The following is a 19,821-nucleotide window of genomic DNA, read 5'->3' as shown; positions in this document are numbered from 1 at the left end:
ACTGGCTGTGAGTTCTGCCAGTTATAATGTTATTGATACAGCTACCAGCATTATTGACTTTCTAACAAGGCAGATTGGCTAAAAATGACTAGTGCTCTTCTTTCTGTGTTGTCAGGATTTAGTGCAGATATTTTTAACTGCTAACCAAAGACCAATACTAGTGATGTCTGACATATAACATCTGGCACACAAATTTATCATTTACGTGGGTAATAATGCTGGAAGTTGAAGATTTGTATGTTTTTCTCAACTGTTTACATTGTAGGTATGCAAACATTTAATATATCCACTGTCATGATACAGTTTACTCCTTTGTACTGAGATGTACATGAGAGTTATTCTAGAAAAATGCAGGAAACTAGAGTTTGGCAACTACTGTAAGTAGAAAATTTAAATGTGATTCAGCTTTTAATTAAGAGTCATTCTCTTTCATCTCTCTGCTAGACATGTAATTCTAGCTGGTCCTTCATTAGTACAGCTTTCATCAGTGTGAAGATAAAGCTGTGTTTAAGAAATTACTTAAGATTAGAGTTCAATATGAATTTTGTTTACTATCTAAAAATGTGTTCCATTTTTCAAACTGGAGTTTGACTAAACATATCACAAAAATGCGTTTCTTCTGACTTTCTAATTTTTTTTTTCTTTGAGGAATGTGGTGATTTTCTGGATGCCAGAGTCACTCTGAAACTCTTCAGATAGACATGATATCTGTCACACACAGTTATGAATTAGTGAAAAGAAAGGTCGAGAGTAAATTGTATTAGCAGAGGTGCATGTACTATTACATGATTTATTGCATGTAGTGTTTTGTAAAATTAATATAAAATCTAATGTAGTCTTTAAAGGTTTAAAGTGAAGAGACTAATTGAGTCAGATCCATTTTATTCTGTTTCCTGCTTAGTGAATTCCAGCTGACAGCCTAGGAAACCCACACCTCATTACCATATTTTGAAACATCTGTTAAAGAAAACAGATCTGGTTGCCAGAATTCATTTTCCTTTCAGAAGTGCCAAATATGTGAAAGAACCATTATTGCTTAGGCAGAGACCATGTTCAGCTTTGCTGTCATCAGCCACATTAGGCTTTTTTTGATTCAGAATGTAGGTAATATATTGAGGGAAGCTATTCATAGAATGTTACTGTAATTACTGAAATATGAATATTTCTCCCTTGTATTTCATCTGAGAAATAATCCTTGGGTATCAGCCACATTCATTTTAATTCCCCTTTCTAACAGCTTGCTACCTGTTAATGTTGTAATTACAACATCGGAGCTGCCGCGCTGTAAATGAGCTTCCACCAGAATCCAGATGCTGAAGTTCTGTTTTACATGAAGGGAAATGGTGTCCTTCAGTCCATGGTTCTGGGCCAGTGGTCCGGACACTGCTTGTCTCTCAAAATACCTATTGTAAGAACAATAATTCCTTTAATTCTGGTCATTAAAGAATACAGTAAATCTTTTAAAACGTACTTATTTAAGACATTTCACAAAACCAGTGAAATGTTAGCCTTTTATATTTGCACATTTTTTCATTTTTTGTTTCTCTAGCATTACTTATTCCAAGTCTCTGTGGCCTTAAAGGGATTCAGTTATTGACATATAGGTAAGTAGAGGATGATCAGGTTCTGGAGGTCATCTGTTTTCTGCTTATTTCACAGAAACACAGAATATGCTGAGTTGGAAGGGCCTCACAAGGATCATTGAGTCCAGCCCTTAGCCCTGCATAGGACCACCTCCAAGAGTCACACCATGTGCCTGAGAGTATCATCCAAACATGTCTTGAACTATGTCAGGCTTGGTGTTGTGACCACTTCCCTGGGGAGCCTGTTCCAGTGCCCAACCACCCTCTGGTGAAGAGCCTCTTTCTAATATCCAGCCCAAACCTCCTCTGCAACAACTTCAGGGCCATTCCCTCAGGTTCTGTCACTGGCCATCATGAAGAAGAGATCAGAGCCTGTCCCTCCCCCTCACAAGAAAGTTTTAACTGCAGTGAGGTCTCCCCTCAGCCTCCTCTTCTCCAGGCTGAACAGACCAAGTGACCTCAACCGCTCCTCATACGGGTTCCCATCAATGCCTTTCACCATCTTCATTGCCCTCCTTTGGACACGCTCTGATAGCTTAATATATATGTGTTAGCTGATGCTGGCATGAGGACAAGGAGAAGGAGGGCAGGCCATTAGCACCTGAAAGTTTATTTTGGTGGTAAAAGCTTCATGGTACATGAAGGTTAGTTTTCAGATGTTCTTTTCAGTTTCCTCCTCTGTATGCATTTATGTATGCTTTGGAATATTTTTCTCTTTGCTATTTCCCCTTATACTTTCATCTCTTTCCTGCACTTCTTGATCATTCAGCTGTGCATCCAAGTGTGATATTATCCCATTAGTTCTGCACGTATCTCTAGTCCCTGCTAGAGTCAGGGCACCTTCTTTATACTGCATGTTAAAGTCATGCCCAAACACATGGATTACTAGCCCTCCCCCAACCTTTTTCCACCTGCTTAAAACCCTGTCACCTGTGTATGGGCATCACCTGCTCTGGAGCCCTCAAATGGGGTCAGCACAGTGCAAAAAGTCACATCTTTACATTGTAATGGGAGTGTATTTGAAGCTGTGAAAGAAATAAGCCTTGAACTGATCTAACAGCTTCCCACAGCCACTGAGAGGGGCTGTTATTGCACTTTTTTCCATCATCTTCCCTTGTTGTCCTGGTCACACAGTTCTGTTCAGTATCCTGGGCCAGCTCTACTGCCTGCCCAGCCACTCCTTGAAGTGCTTTGTTCCCCTGACCTGTTAGGAAACTCACCCAGAAAAGAGAAGGTAGATAGACCAAGTACAAGGAAAAAAGATGAGTCACAGGACTGGCTGTGGGATAGTGGATGAAAGGAGCAGGGGAGAAGAGATGGAAAACAAGACCTCAAACTTGGCAGCAGTTTGATTTGAGCATCCTCATTGCCAGTCTGACCTCACTGCTGGGGTCCCATTTGACAAATTATCAGCTGACTGCTGAAGCAATGAGGTGCATGATATTTGTATCGACTGGTACTGACTGTTAAGTCCATAGTCAGGCCTAACCTACTCTATAGCTGTGCAAATATCAGTGACATGTTGTCCTATTGCTGTTAGGAAAACTGGTGATACTAGGAGTTGTCACTAGTCCTTGAAAAAGCCAGCATAGTGTAATCGCAGAGAGCCCTGCCCAAGCTCTTAGTAAAGTGGTTACACTGCTCTTTCCTTTCCTTTCCACTTTTCCCACAGCTGGTTGAGTAATTGCTGCTTCTCCTAACTCAGCCAGTGCTCTGTCATGTGAAACACCTAAAGCAGCAAGTGTAGTAATCACAGTCTTTCTAACTGCACAAGTGACACTCATCTGTCACTTGTAAATTATTGTCCAAACATCCACTCCATGTTTGTGTGTGTGTGTACTCTGCCTCTGCTGTTTGAAACCAGAGGACCTGATACCACCACCAGAGTTTAAGAGAAGGTGTCTGTACCTGCAGGTTGGGTGGGCCAAGATCGAAGCTTCTAACCTGAATTCCGTGTGCCATGCAACCCCATCCACCAACCTGTTTTTCAAAGCTCTGCGTTTGAACTGCTGAGTCTTTGATCTCCATAACAAATCCAGCAGGATTCTGCTAATCTCAGATTTGCTGTTTGTGTGCAAATCAAGCATTTTGAATGGTTTAGCAACATACTGAGATGCCACGTCTTTATGTTCTAGTTTACAGTTGTTAAAAAATTTATCCTTCTTTTTTAATCCTATTCTGAAGGCCTTCTTCCTATGATGCTAAAAAGTACTGGAATTAACTGTTGCTTCCGCCACGTCCCCAGAAGAGGGACTTCAGTTCACTGTTAGAGATGTTGGTTTGCCTTACTTCTCTGGGCTTGGGACTTGTTTTGGAATATTATTACTATCTCTGTTTCACTAATGTGTGTGAATTAGATCACCTCTGGTAGCATCTTGAGCATTCAGATACCAAAAGTAGCCAAGACAGGGCAACATTCACACATCCTTCCTTCTTCTGTATTACTGGTGGACAATGTAACTTGTAACTGTTGATACTTCTAGTAAGGATATTTCACTTTGTTTAAGAGAGATAAAACATAATGTTAGACATTCCTTAGAGAAATGTACCTTGAAGAAATAAGATAAATGAAGAAAAGGGGCATAAAAAGAGAATGTGTCCATAGCAGGGGCTTGAAACGAGATGATCTTTAAGATCCCTTCCAATCTAAATCACTCCATGATTCTATGATTTTTCATACTTCTCCTTGCTCAAGTATGTGATGTAGGAAGATGGTTTGGGGGATGGAATGAGGTGGTAACTTCTAGGTAAGCATTTACCTAGAAGGAATTGTGGTTAAAAGGGGTTGGCTTACTTATTTGCCTGCTTAATTTAAAAAAAAAAAAAAAAAAAAAAAAAAAAAAAAAAAAAAAAAAAAAAAAAAAAGACATGCTTTGTTGGTTTGGTTATGGAGCTGGAAGGGGAAAAGCATAACTCACTAAGACCCATGTTTTTCCAAAACTTTTTTTTCTAATAGAAGTCAATTCCTCCTCTGTCTCTGCCTGTGAGAGCAATTACTCTTCATTTGTTTGCCTATTTGGGGCAAAAATTCTTCTCTCAGTGAACATTTTTGCAATTTCTCCCAAAATGGAACTCCTTATTCAAGTGGGACCCCTGATTCAAGAGGGACTACTTAGTAAGACTGCTTTTTAAATACAAAATAGGGCTAAAAAAATCAGTTTCATGGAGGATGAATATGAAGGCTGGTGGAATTTCAATAGCTTGATCTAAGCTGTATCGAAAACATAGAGAATCTGAATGTTCAGGCACAAATCTGAAAAAATGAAGAAATTACTTCCCTATCAGTGTAATCCTGGGGCGTAGGACTGACAGAAATTGTTGTTTCTGCCTTTTGGACATTTTTTTTTTGTTTTCTTGGAAGAATATCCTTTTCATTATCTCTGCATCTGCATCCCAGTCTCACTTCTGAGACTTTTTTCTCTGCCTTCCCTTGTGCAACTCTCAGGAACAAACTGCATTGAGAGCATACATAGCTGACAAGTTGAGGGTGTCCCATTCACCAGGAGTAAGGAAGAAATGGGCTTATATGCAACACCCCAACCTATCTTGGATCTATTTCTTGCACCTATAGGTAATGTGGCAAATTCTGCCTAAGATGATGATTTTCATCCGTATCATGGCAGCTGTTTGATTTCTTGGAGGTTGAACTTCCTGGGAAATTCTCTTTGATGCTTCCCTTCTTACTCAGATGCATGACAGAAGTTTGGCAGTAAAATGTTGTTACTCCTTTTTATTTGTCCCCCATTTCACATTCATGTTACCTCTCTCTCCCCTCTTTTTGCTTCTCTCTCTAAAGGTTGAGAGTGTCTGAAGTAATTAATGCTCCTGCATTTTGAATTTTTCTGAACTGTTTATAATGTGGTTGCCAAATGCTTTTGTGACTGAAAGAAACTATGGAGAACCCAAGGGTGTAATATAAAATACTCTGAGTGTCTTAAAACCAGAAAAGAGTTGGGTTCAATTTACCATCCAGATTTGACCTTTCTGTGATTTTACAGGACTGTGAAGGTCTTCTAGGGCAGAAACCTTTTTTAAAAAAAATCTGTTTGTAATCCATTCAGCACACTGGGGTGCAAGTCTGTTCCAGAGTATGCTGCAACTCAAAAAATAATAGCCTGTGTTTGTATATGTCTAACCTGCACGTTACCTGCTTGAAAAATAGAATGTCAATGGGTTGTATATGTCTGTGAGTAATGAAAAGATGAAAAATTTTTCCCTGGAGTCCCTCCATTGTCTGTTCCCTCTCCCTCAGTAACCCCACCTTCACCTTCCTTGCCTCGTATTTCATTTATCTCAGGGTGCAATGTGTTTTTTAAGGAGGAGTACCTTTACAGGTACGTGTGGTTATCTGAGCACAAAAGCTTTACATATGAAAATACAGTGCTATTAATAACATTATCTGAGTTTGTTTTAATCCCATGCAATGAGCTATTCAATTCACTTTAAAAAAATTCTATTCAGCCCTTCCTCTATTGGACTAAAATCAGGAAGGGGTTGATTTCTTAAACATGGCAAAAGAAAATTGCTCTGAGTAAATTTTCTTTACATGCTTAATTACTAATACATTTTAAATCATATTTTAACTTGCTAGTACTTGTCTAGTACTTGCTAGTACTTGTCCCTGTGCAATAAAAGTCACATGATTACTCAATACAGTAGGGCACCCTGTGGTAAACTATGTCAACGGACATACCATAGCTATGTCCATACATTTCCTCCTGTAGAAGGGAAAGGGACTTTTTTACTGTCTCCTTCACTGTTTGTGGAGCCAGAAGGATTTGGCTTCTGTACGGTGGAGCAAAGCAGTGGGACAGACTACTTTCTTTGGGTATAAGATTTGGCTTTAAATCTAAATATATATGGTTTTTGCTAACATGCTAAGAGTTGGATTGGAGTGAGATCCCAGTGGCCTGTGGAAAAAGAAAATGTTGCCATTACTTCCCTGGGAGCAAGATTTATTGCTTGGTAAAGAAAGCAGAGCTGTCCTAAGATTCTTTATCTAATCTCTGCAAAATCTTTTTGTCCAAAGAATTCTTCAGAGTGTCTCACACCTTGTCTAAGCTCCATGAACCCTCAAAATTTGGATTCTCAAGCTTTTAATATGTTGGAGACCGTTAAAATTCAGCCGTAGGCACTGTGTGAGAAAACAATATAAATGCGTTGCAAAGCCCTCTGTTCTTTCTCTGGCAAAGTTTTCAGATAGCTTAGGCTTCAGAGAAGTGAGTTGTGCTGGATTAAGCTACAGCAATAAGGACACTACTGCTTCCAGGTGTCCATAGACTGAGCCGCGAGAGACTGGCAGGTATGTGGTGGAGAGGCAGAAGGGAATACTGTTCTCCTCAGCATCCTGCTGAGGACTGCTTAAACACTAAATCCAACAGACTGAACGTAGCTTAAACTAATTCACTGAACTTGTGAACTCCAGTGCCCAGAGAGCCATTGCTTGTTTTGCATGCTGTTTCTGCTGCCCTTGCTGTGAAGACAGTAATTGCTAAGAGGGTGGATGTCCAAGAATGCAATATCTTAAGCTTCAACATTTTAATCCCACAGACTTATTCTGTGGGAACACTGCAGGAGATCAGATCCTCAGTTTAGAAACATCAGTAGACTTTTTCCTTTTGCTTATAGGATCATGACTAAACATTTATATCCCTTTGGGGTGTGTTTGTTGTTGTCCTAATTTTCACACTGGGTATATAACTTGGTGTGCAACTCTATGATTGCTTTCCCTTAAAACACATTCAGTGTATTTGCTATGAATACAAATGCACAGTGCAGAAAATAAGTGCCATACTAGATAAAAAAACCTATCTATCATTATTTATTCACTCAGCAAAGCTATAAAAAACTTTACTACATAATATACCAAAGCTATTCCTTTTGTTCCACCATTTATTTTAACTGATTTATATCAGGCGTAAATGGGAGCCAATAAATCTGTGTAATAGCTCCTCACCTGCTAGGATATAACATGATTCTAAAATTATTCCAATGTGTTTCAGTTGATGACACAGGACTTTGCTTTCTCTTACTGTGATTCTTTCATAACTGTTGGATCACGCTTAATTTACTTTCATGGAGCCAAATAATGATGAGTTTCATGTTACTGGTTCCACTGTTATGTATCTTTTTATGGTAACTGGCTTACTTACTAATGCAAGATAAAAAAACCCATGAAACTACAGGGACATCTATACCAAAGATTACATCAGAGGAACTAAACCTTAAACTAAGACATCCTTCTCCACTTGAATGTATTTACAGCTGTGATCAGATTCCAAGAAGGAGTTCTGTAGTACAGCTGTTGTCCAAAGAAACCTTATTTCAACACTGTGTGTTTTCCTGGAATATGCCATGTATCTGCCACTGAGATGGGCTTAGTACAGATGGCAAGTATTTAGAGGGAAAGATTGAGAGGTGCTCAAGCATTAACATAATACACACAGTAGAAGAGCTTGTGATGCCACTTTGTATTGCGTCTGTTTTGTGGAAAAATCAGAGAGGGGATTTATGCCAACGTGCTTGCAAAACCTGGCTGCAGTACATCCTATTCTTTTAGAGCCAGCTAGACATCAGCTGTGTGCATTCAAGATGCTGTGATTGTTTTTCCTTCACTATTTGCTTGGAAGCAGAGATCCCTAATTTTATTTTGACCACATGCAGAAAATCAAGATTATCTTCTGTTTCCCCATTAGAAAATTCTGCCAGTATTCATGATCCTTATAGACGCAGCCTTGGTGCACTCTTTTTGTCTGAATTCTTGCCTAGGATAACAGACACTCTATGAAGCTGTATTGTCAAAAAATAAAATAAATTTAAAAAAAAAGTTCAAACCAAAACATTACTCAACAAGAAAGGAAGACAAACTTTTCATGTGGGAAAATGCTCCCTTTTAGAGATTTTTTTAAGCATTTCTTTGGAAGACATAAATGGCTGGTAGTCTGCCAGGTACCAGCTGAAATATCTAACTTCTTTTTTGTAGGCTCCCACCAGTTAGTTCACTAAGGCTTATCTTATTACAGTTCTGTGTATGGCACTTAGCTTAATAACGTAGGAGGGTGCATTTTTTTTAAAGAGTATTTTATTCAGAGGCAAAGCCTTCTTCATTTGTGAGTCTCCCTACTCAACTTTTGTGAAAGTTGTATGTGAATAAACTTAAGTTGAACTGTCTGATCTAATAGAGAGCACAGTGCTAACACTGTTATGTGAACACAAAGACAAATGCGGAGATCTCTCTGACTTCATAGTCCCTAACGTTACTTAAACTTTCCAAATCACTGGACCTCAGGACCTATAAGGCAGTCCTTTTGAGTACATGAAATTACAATGGGTTATCAAATCAAAGCCCAGAGAGTCTGAAAAGGAGAAGTGAAAATAAATCTGATATACCCAAGCCTCCAAACTATACTTCAAGGTGTAACCTTACTTTAGATAATAAAACCTTACCAGGAATAAATGAGGCCCATTACTTCTTTTTTTCCCCATTGTCAGTATGAAATTCTGATGATAGTCACTTTATTACTCTGCATGAAGCTGCATATATTATTTAACTAGTATGAAAGATTTCCATCTATTCAGCTATGTGGGTAGCTTTCATGCGATAAAGTTTTATTCTGGCAGGGGAGTGCTGCCAAGTTTTACTATGGTTAAGTACAATAAAAGAAATTCTATCATCTATGGGATTCTGCATTGTAAAATTCTGTTTTGCTCCCTGAATATAGTTTTTACTAAGGTTATCAATGCAAGAAACCTTTTCAGTAATCTTTAGCACATGTTTGCTATGTACATCAAATAATAAGTAGCAGATAAAACTTTGCTAGGGCTTCTGAAACTGAAAGTGTAAAATGGATTTGAATTCAACACTAACTTAGAGAGTGAAGAGCTTTGCTGTCTTACAAAATTCTGAATATATAGCTGTTAATTCTCCAGTTCATAGCTCATTCTATTTTGGTGTCCTTGTCACTAAAAGAATTTCCTTATGTAAGGGCACTACTATAAACACTTCTTTTGTTTACTAGCATGCATTTTATACTGTTAAAACTAACATCAAGTCTTATTAAAGATTGAACTGAGAACAGTCTTCTGACAAGGATACTGGAGAGGAAAACTCCGTACGTGTCATCCTACTATCAGTAGTTGCCATGACACCTATTACTTTGGGGGTTTGAAGGGAAGGAAGTGAACATAAAACATTTTCAGTCCCAATGCTAGCTTCAGATGTGTTCTTCTCTCCTGTAAGAATCAGTAGCATATGATTTTTCAATGTTTATTACAGTAAGGTAACACTCTGAGGCACTATCACAGTGGAAATGATAAGCAGGAAATACTATTTCAGTAAACAAAGGGCTCAGACTACTTCTTATAAGGTTCTAGGAGACAGAACTGTTCATCCTTTTAAAATCCTATTCTACACTTTGGAAAGAAAATGTTGATAATGGGGCAGAATGGCTCATTTTAGTTCTTTTGAGCTCAGGATTCAGATTTGCCTTGACTGCAAGGAGGTAGTTCTTGGTACACTTGATCAGATAGTCAGGTTTTTTCTGAAAAATTGAGGAGTTTAAAGGCCTCTGTTCCATTCTTTCTTGTCATGATAGTTGCTGTGGAGGCCATAGTGTGATGGCTTAATACTTCTCATGTCTTGTAGAGCTATAGATAGTATAGATTTGATATATTACAAGTCCTTTTGCACTCCTTACCTCATTCTTTTCCAGAATTACATTAGATTCAGGAACCTGACACATCTTTTCAGTATAGTCTAGTTATCACCAAGGTCCTTGCATATTTTGAGATGGACTGTGTTTATCTCCATCAGATTCTGATTCCTCTCAGCACTGACCATGTTGCACCTGCTTTTCTTTTCCCCTTCCTCAGATTATTTATGTAGCTTCATGGCTGCTTCTACTCTGCATTGCCTGCAGTCGTTTTCTTCACCTCTTCTTTTCTTGGTTGCCCTTCCCATCTTTGGCTTCTTCTCTTGGCCATAACTGTTGTTTTCTGTTCCTGCAGCACCCCATCAGCCCTTGACTGTGGCTCTGGACTTCTCTTTGTAGGCAGTTCTAATATTGCCTGCTGCTTCTCTGTGCTGAGCCCTCATTTACTGTGTCTCTGATCTTCTGGTAACACAGTATTCTCAAACACTCTGGTGCGGGTCCCTGTTTTCCCACATGTGATTAAGAGTCAAACTTTACTCTTTAAGTGATTGCCAAGAAGTATGAAGAGCAGTGATGAGTCAGCAGCTCTATAAAACCAGGTGCATAGTGGTTTAACTGTTCAGTCAATTAGAACAATGGGAACAATCATAAAGCCTTTATTGTGAGAATGGTCTTTTTGTCTATAAACACCTGCCACAGTGGAATTTCTCATTTCATGACTGTAGTGCTTTGGCTCTTTCTCATTAAAAGATAATAATTTCTGAAAATAACACAAGCACTCAAGTTGAAGACTGAGTCCATTGAGAAATTGCTTTAAATGAAGAACCCTAGCTAGATATTACACGGTCATCTTCTTTTTCTTTTTCTTGTTTTACATTTCCTTTTGGACTTTATTGGGATGAAATAAAAGGTAAACTTTAGAAAGTTATTACTTTTTTTCTGAAATAGATGCTTATGTGTTGCTGTAGAATCTGTTTAGAGACCTGGATTACATCAATCCATGACACTGGAATGTGAATCAAGGCTTGGCAGAGCCTCCAATTTTTCTATAAGTGTTGGCTACATAGCATAATATTAACTGCCATACATATCCATCTATTTTATTAAATAGAATTAGCAATGTCAAGAATGCCTCAAGAATGAGCTACACAATGGACCATACTAATTGGTTAAACACTTTGAACAGCGGTGAGGTTACACTGGCAGCACTCCATTTTTGGTTTCTTCCCTGTACTTTTCTAGAATAGGAATTAAAGATGTTTTTAAAGATCCTAACAGACATGTCTAAAAGAAGTTTTAGCATTTCCAAAGACCTTCTAATTTTAATGAGAATCGAAAGAGAAAAAAGCTGAAATAAAACCACTTGAAAATAGTAAAGCACTTTTTAAAAGTTTAACTTCATCTCACTAGAAATATCACAGGCAGCTATTATCAAAGAGAGCTTGATTAACACAGCAATAATCAATGTGAAAGAAAACACATTTAAAGAAAGAAAACATCCAAAGAGAGAAATAAACTTAAGATCAAATATATCGTTAGTCTTCTCAGTTTGTGGAAGAGTTGCATAGGCAATATTTTCTTCTAGAATTACTGTGAAAATATGGTGGAACATACAGTCTTATGAAACTTACTTTAAACTTTAGACTTTAGACACTGATAGCACCATACTGTTCTAACTCTGCCTTCCCAAACTTCAGGCATGTACTTAGTAAATCTCGTTGAGAACCATGCATATGATTTTTCTAGGGTCTGAATGAAGAATATTGTAAGGGAACACTACAGACAGTGAAGAAGCAACACTTAAAAATGTATATAAGTATGCCGAAATTCCTTGGATCAACCTCTGAATTTTGCCTAATTTGCTTCTGCTGCAAGTTTTCTGTGCAGTGCCTCATAGTTCTCTTTTATTGGTACATTTGTGTGTGCAATATTGGCAAGCAGCTATAGAAAGAAATACATAATCATATGAATGCTCAGGAAGCAGCTAATAGCTGGAGCAGCTATAGAGACTGGGAAATGTCCTTTACAAATATGAGGAAGTCAAGAGAAAGCAGAAAGTAAGCAACCCTCATCTGAACAACAAAATACAAACAACCTTGAAGAAAAGCTCTTTTTCCAGGTTGGAAACAGACACAATAGCAGCTGCAGATTAGGAACAATTTATGTTGATTTTACTTAATTGTACTGTTTGATAAGATAATTTGAAAGACAAAAATAGCCAGCACCTGTGAAGCACAAGGATGACATGACAGTGTTTTGTTTTTTTTTTTTTAGAAGGGAGATAAAGACAAATGTTTTTTTGCTTACAGAACAGGATCTGGATAGGGGGAAATACATGCTCTACTGTAAAGCATAATAAGTGCTCCTTACAAGGGTATACTCATTCCCAGTTATTTTGCAGACTGTTCTCTTGAAGCTATTTCCTACATCTTCTTACAGGATCAGAACTGAGCCAGAACTGGAGCTCTGTGGCGGTTCTGTGCTGTGATGTAGCTGTCCTCTATCCATTTGCCTTTATTCCAATGTATTTATTTTTGCACACACATTTTCTTTGAAGGCAACTTAGTGAATAATAAGCACATATATTTGGTAACACTGATATAAGATAAAGGAGAGCACTGAGTCCTTCTCATCTCCATACTCTACAAAGTATTTGCGGTGATTGGTTTATGTAACTTACAACACCTTAAAATCATCTAAAATCTCATTCAGAAGCTGTACTCTGTACAGCTTAAGCCATATTAAATTGGTCACAAACTGCTTTACCTCTTGCAAGGCAGTCTCCATATGCTAATTACATGTAGGGGCTTCACATTTTTCATCAGTTTTTTCATAGTTGTCCTTGTTCACCCATTTAGAAGGTCTTAATTTTGTAGCTACGGACAGTCGTGGGAATATACCATTTTAAAAATAATTCCTAAATTTAAAAGACTAGCAAATCAAATGAAACACACAAACACGAAGAGCACTGAGTATTTTTCACACTGACTGCAACGTAACTGCAACTTTGAAGTATGTCTACTTGACAGACCCAGACATCTGCTGATGCTTCTAGCAGGCCCTCCAGATTTTGCCCTGGTGTAAGCTGGATTGTAATTAGTGTAAGGAGGCAAAAGTATATGCAGAGATCTGTTCTAAATTTGTTTGACCTTGACCTGCAAACTAGTCATGGCTAATAGAAAAAAATCCCCTTTACCACTGAGCATGTATTTCAATTGAACTCTTTAGCAGAATACACATTTTTAGAAACCTTGTCTCATGTCATCTTGCATTAGTGTAGGTTTTTGTATCTGTGGAAGGCCACTTAGCAAAAGTACATAACTTTCTGCACAGTGTTTTGCCGGAGAGGCAGCTTCACATTAAAGTGGTATGTAACCAGTTTGTTGAAGTTTTGTGGTTGCATTTGAATTTCCCAGGCACTGTAACTGCTTATCTTTTCTGAAAGGTGAGATGGAGGAAAAAGTGTTTCACCCTGTAGCATAAGCATGATTTGGTCAGATGGGGTATGTCTACCCCATCTATGGCTTTTCAGTTCAGATTAGGAGGGCACTTTTGATGCAAGTCTCCAAACTCTCCCTACGTGCTGTGCTTTAGTTGCAGTGTGGAGCTGTCTTAGAACATATGAGTTGCTTTCCTTTGGGAGGAAGATTTTCTCCAGAAGTGTTCATTATATATTGCAGTTGTAAGGCACAGTTGGTCAGTGGAATCAGACCAGGGCATCTCTGAAGTGAAAAGCTGCAAAATGAGAAAATAGCAGATGTGGGATCTCCAGTTACAAGTGTTTTGCTCCACAGAGCCACTTTTGCTGGAGCACACAACCGGCTAAGGCAGGGACAGCCCTTGCAATTCAGGTGCACAGTATGATCATGTGGGCAGATATTCCCTCAACTTTCTGAGTAATAGAAAATTATTTACTCAAATAAATGTTGGGACAAAGGGCGTATAGACATATATGCCCATATAAGATGTCTATAGGCTAAGGAAACACAAGGAAGATTTACGATATGGATTGTTTGAGGTACATTTTTTAAAAACAAATATGTGCTGTAGGGAGCTGCTTGTCCTGGTTTGATATAGATGAATCATTCCAAGCACTGGAGGCATCTGCAGACACCTAATACTAGCGATTCAGTTCAGCAAAATTAAGACCTAGTTATTAAGTTTAATCACCAATGTTTATAGAGCAGATTACTGCTTTTGGGTACCACTGATGTAGATATCTGATATACCCCCAGTGACGTACCAAGTGAGAACTTGATTTTTCAAGGCTCATTATGTAATTAGTTTATATTTTTACTGGGTGTTTTTTACTGTAATGTCTCCATATCAGCTGCAAAATCTGTAACATAATTTTCACAGATAATTTATCAGTGCAGAAATTCTGCCATGCTAATTAAATATGAGAAATTTACTCATTGCATTTGTGAATATGCATATCATTTCATGTGAGGTTTCTTGCAAATATATTAAAGGAATTTCTATATGTAAGTATGTAATCATGTTTTGGAAAACTTACAGTTGTTTTTCCTGTATTCTTGTGTTTCTTTTTCTGTAAATGTGTGGATGCATTATCCATGAGTGGAATAAATTATTTATTCATATGAGAGTAAATTTTGCTACTCCCTCAAACCTCCAGCTAGCCGTGCATTGCAAAGGTAGTTCACCAAAAACAAGACTAATTACTCATGGACTTGATGTCCTGGCTCTCTCCTTCAGTCTGTTGACTTGCTCGGTCCTTCCTCCCACCCATTCTGTAGGTGGAAGCCAAGAGATGTTCCAAGGTATCTTGTGGTCTCCTGCGTGGCCCACTGTACAGGTGATTCGGCAAATGGAACTCTTGGGCATTTTCTCTACCCTTGCACTTTTGGCATAGACCAGGTCAGGAGCGTTAAAAAAAGTTACTCCTTGCAACTTATGGTTAAAGAGTTTTTATTCATCCTCGTGTGCAACTTTGTCGTTGTTAAACAATCCAGTCCAGTTACTTGGAAATGTCCAGAGTTACTGTTCCCATCCTGTGCAGTAATGCAAGTACAGAATGGACACTACACGGCCTATGCCCATTTCTTTCTGTGCTTTCTTTGGAGAGGGGAAAGGGTGCAGCAGGGCAGAAGGGTAGCTTGTTATGAAGTGGACTCTGACAAATCCCCTTGAGCTTGACCTCCAAGATGAATGTAATCATGTAGCTTATTTACTCCGAGTTAATAGAGTCAGTGCTTAACATTTATTGTATTTGATTAATGAAGGTTTTGCTGTTCCTTTGCTGAAGGAAAGGACAGATGTGTTTGTGGTCCACTGCTTCCACTTAAACAAACACAAAATTGAGTTTCAAATCTTACTCAAGGGCATACTGCATCAAGGGAACAATATATAGTCTTCAATCTGAAATCAGCTGTCAGAAGCAGAAAGTACTATGTTTGTTTTTTAATCATAGGTGAGAGAGTACCTGTGCTTGAGCATCTGACTTTCCATACCATTGAACACTGCCCAGTGTTCAGAGCCAGTGGAAGAAACAACAGCCCTGGAAACTCAAGGTTGGTTCTGCCTTTGGATTCTTCATGTCCATCAGCATATTATCCCACATCTTCTACTTCAGGTTCCCTTTCAGATTACCAATGTCCACAGCAGATACTGCCTAATCCAAATGATAGCTATCATGTCGTTTAGTTTGATGTACAGTACTAACTCTCAGAAACTACATGTAGTTTACTGCCATTTATAGCAAATCAAGTCCTGTGTACCAAATATGCGAATGTTTTAGTCCATTCCTCCCTTAATCTATTTCATTTATAGATTTTTTTATTATTATTATTTTCCACTGACTCCTGCAAAATGTCCAGAAGACACTTTGAATAGCGTAACTATTTAAGTCTTGAAAACTGAAACTGCTTTATACTGTATTCGCTGGCTTCAGCGAGATGCCAACACCCTGCACACCTACCCTTTTTTCTCCAGCTACCCCCTGCTGCTGTCAGTACATTGTTTGCTTTTGAATTAGAGACTGGAGATAGCTCAGTCATTGTCTGTACATCTATCCATTTGCCATAAGCACATCTGTGGTCTTTTGACACTCAGGCTTATTTGCCCATTCAGGGCAAAATCAGAGGAAGAATAGCACGGTTGCTTACTTTCAGACCGAATTAAAAAAACAGAAAGTTGGTTTGAAATAGTAAGACATGATTTTGTTTGTGAAAGAACAACAGGATGATGAAGTATTTTAGTCAACATTAAGCATATCTCAAAAGCAAAATCTCTGTTATCAGACATTTCTCATGTGTAGAAGCTGAGTATTGTAGTGCAGAAGCTTAGTATTGCAATATAATCAGCAAAGTAATGTGGGGATTCACATTGCTTGTAGTCAGATGTCCCTACTGGTCACACTTGAAAATCTTACACCAGTGCTCTCTCATATTTGTAGCTCATCTAGTAAATACAGACACTGTTACTAAAGAAGCATCTTCAACATTTTTGTTTAATTTGCTAGCTCTAATGAAAGCTTCCTAAACTGAAGAGATTATGACTTTATTTACAAGAACATAGGCAGGATCCATGATAGTGATACCACTGCTGACTTTTCAGTTGACGGTGCACATAGCAGAACATTTTGGTGTAAATGTTTTTACGGACAGAGACTCTCGGTAAGATGTGCTGTGCTACAAAATGTGTGTATTACTGATGTTGAAAAAATTTAATCAGAAATGACAATTGCTTGGCATTTTTCAGGTATTTCTTTTAAGGAATCCTTCATAGCAGAATGATGACTTTGTGCAGGCTTGTGCTGGATGGAGTGACTTACTTTCTCTGCAGAGACAGCCTACTAGTTTGTCTAGATAGTCAAGGCCCTGAAATAGCGTTCATTTCTCACGTGTATCTGGCAAAATGACAGGTCCAATATTTAGAGGTCAAGAGTTTGACCTGGAAATTCCAGAGCAATGAAGTTACGTGAAGAGTTCCTATCAGCAGCAGCTTTTCTCATGGATTTTGACTGATAAAGGCTCCTCCTACTGTTTGGTTTTATCTCAGCAGAGTATTATGCATGTTGTCATGTGAGGTTTATGGGGGAACACAGCTCTCTCCGCTGAGGTGAAATGTTTCGCGTTGTTGAAAGGAAGAACGAGCTTACAAAGCTTTGTCCTCTGGTACAAAGGCTTTTTCCGCCTCAAAAGAAAAATATATAAAAGATTTTCCTAGGAAAAAAGTATGACCTACATTCTAGATGTGGCCAAGGGTTTTCACATCACTTTAGGGCAAGTGTGCTTAGTCTTAAATTTATTTCACTACAGCTGGGAACGTGGGATAGACAAATAACCGTACTGTCTCTACAATTTGTTCTGGGTATAAGTAACTGCCAGTTCAGGTTTGCGTTAAACTCTTCAAATCATGTCAGCAGCTGCTAAAGCATGGTAATGAATTTATTTAGGAAAATGACTACATTTTCACTTTATGTATACTTACAAGAATCCTTGTTATAGGGGAATCAGTTAGAGGACTTTCTGATTACATCTTTATTCTAAAAAAGCTGACTGTAAGTAATATATCCAAGAAATAGGCTTGGTGTATTACTGCATTACATATCAAAAGTCATTCACCAGCAGAAGAATCAGCAAAAAAATGCAAAACATTATATGCAGCTTTATTTTCATCAAGAATTTGAATGTGGCAAGAATATTTAGTGCTTCATCTTCCCATACACCATCAGAATAGCTTTTGAGGAGACCAGGTTTCCAGACAAATTCAGACTATCGAGTTTTCAGAGGAAGGTATGCTGAAGTCACTGTTTCTAGTGTAAATTATTAAAATAAATTTAATAAATGCTTCATTAAAAATACCAGCGAAGGAAATGGATATACAGATACACAAATACTTTGGAATCTTCCAGTGAATAGAATCTGAATGAAATTGAACATATCTGAAAGAATGGGAAAAATTAAAGAATCAACAGAAGCATTGATGAAAAGATGAAGGAAAAAAGTTCTTGCCCAGTCTCTGAATACTGGAATTGTATGTGTGAACTTTCTGTACTTGGTGCAATTATTTTGCATCCTGCTTATTCAAGACATGCATAAAATTGGAAGAATGGAAAGAAACTTAAAAACACTTCTTAGAGTTTATTCAGCAATACTTTTCAAGATATCCATCCCCCCCCCCCCCAAAAGCATATGAAAAATAGGAGAAATTACATCCTATCAATAAGAAAAGATAGAGCACTGAAACTGGTTATTGAGAATCATTTGCTAGATTATTCAGATATGTTTTCTACATATACTACATATAATATATGTTTTCTACAATTTTTTAGTATGATAGCAGGAAAGTTTTTGAAGAAGAAACATAATCCAAAACAGAAATCACCAGTCTGCATGTGTAAATTTGTGTGTGCTTCTTTATATGTTTTAAAAGGGTGTATTTCCCTGGTATTGCATTGCTAAGGAACTCATAATTTTCATATACTTTCAAATCAAAATCCTCAAAGGAAATAAGGAAAAGCTTAAAGAACCATTTTCTTGAATGGGTAATAGACCAGTCCAATATATGGCATTCCTGCTTTAGACTACTTCTCTTGGGATTTATCCAACTGTGAAGGCTTCTTTATTTTGTTCTGCTTTTTCTAAGTTTTAATGGTGAATCCCAAAAGAGACTGAGGTGTAGAGACACAGATAACTTATGAAGTAGTATACTGACAAATCTGATAAACTGCTTTTTGTGCTGCATATGGTTAGACCTGGACAGATACGATTAGAAAACGTTCATTTTTAGGGATTCCTGCCAGTTGTCAATATGCAGGACAGCTGAGAACCACCTGTTCTTGAACACGAATGCTACCATAGTCTTTGTTTTCTGTTTCTGGCAGAAGATTATCAGGTCTGTTCTGAACCTGCAGGCAATAATCTTATTTTACCAGAATACCACATTCCAAAGGTTCGCAACAGGATTCCCAACTGCTTTTAATGCTTAGAGCCCTGCTGTATATTCAAAGCTGGCATCCACCCAGCAGCTCTTATCGCAGCCTGTAGAATACCAGAACAGCCTGCACTGAAAGATGGGTTTGTATGAAACTCTAATCACCTCCTGCATTGCCATAGCAGTACATGCTGCAGATGTCATGCGTCTCTTGCTGGAATTGTGGAATATCTCGAGTGTACCTGTGAAGGTGTTCTTGTCTTTGAGCACTAAAACCCAGAAGCAGTGTTGAATCAAAGCCACTTATGTTTTTCCAGTTCTATATATCCTGTCTTAGGAAAAGAGGACTAGAATCAAGTTAATTTCCCTGTATGGTAGACAGGATGGGTTCTTTTGTTTCTTCTTTAAGCTCGCTCTTGTCCCTAATATGCCTAATACATTGTACTTGTGTTTTCACCCAGGGGGATGCCTAACTGTTGTAGAGTTCTTTAAAGGTTTCTTGAGAATCTTTATGATACATCCATACTCCACACATATTTGCACTCTAGGTCTCTTACACAATGTCTATCTAAACCTCACCAGAAAGAGGAAGATCATAATTTTGCCAGCTGCATGGAACACATTGAATTTGGGAGTGTGGTACAGCACAGGTATTTCTTCAGATAACTTGAATGCAGGGAAATCCAGTA

The 19,821-nt window shown here is 38.1% G+C and overlaps 1 protein-coding gene across 16 annotated transcripts in view; it reads left to right on the top strand.

Moving 5' to 3' along the window:
- LOC114060994 (poly(rC)-binding protein 3-like) overlaps nt 1–19,821 on the top strand; it is a 401,074-nt gene that overhangs the window by 159,232 nt on the left and 222,021 nt on the right. Inside the window, exon 1 of one of the 16 annotated variants that reach the window (XM_027890934.1) lies at nt 15,698–15,765. The exons of the other annotated variants lie outside the window; for them this stretch is intronic. The gene's annotated coding sequence lies outside the window, so the exon portion shown is untranslated. Of the gene's footprint in view, nt 1–15,697; nt 15,766–19,821 lie in introns of those variants that run through there. 16 annotated transcript variants of the gene reach the window in all.

This window comes from Empidonax traillii, unplaced genomic scaffold, assembly GCF_003031625.1.
Source record: "Empidonax traillii isolate 1590-97213 ecotype Southwest subspecies unplaced genomic scaffold, ASM303162v1 scaffold303:size634589, whole genome shotgun sequence".
Lineage (NCBI taxonomy): Eukaryota > Metazoa > Chordata > Aves > Passeriformes > Tyrannidae > Empidonax > Empidonax traillii.
Note: the sequence above shows the minus strand (reverse complement) of the source record. Positions and strands in the feature narration are given on the sequence as shown.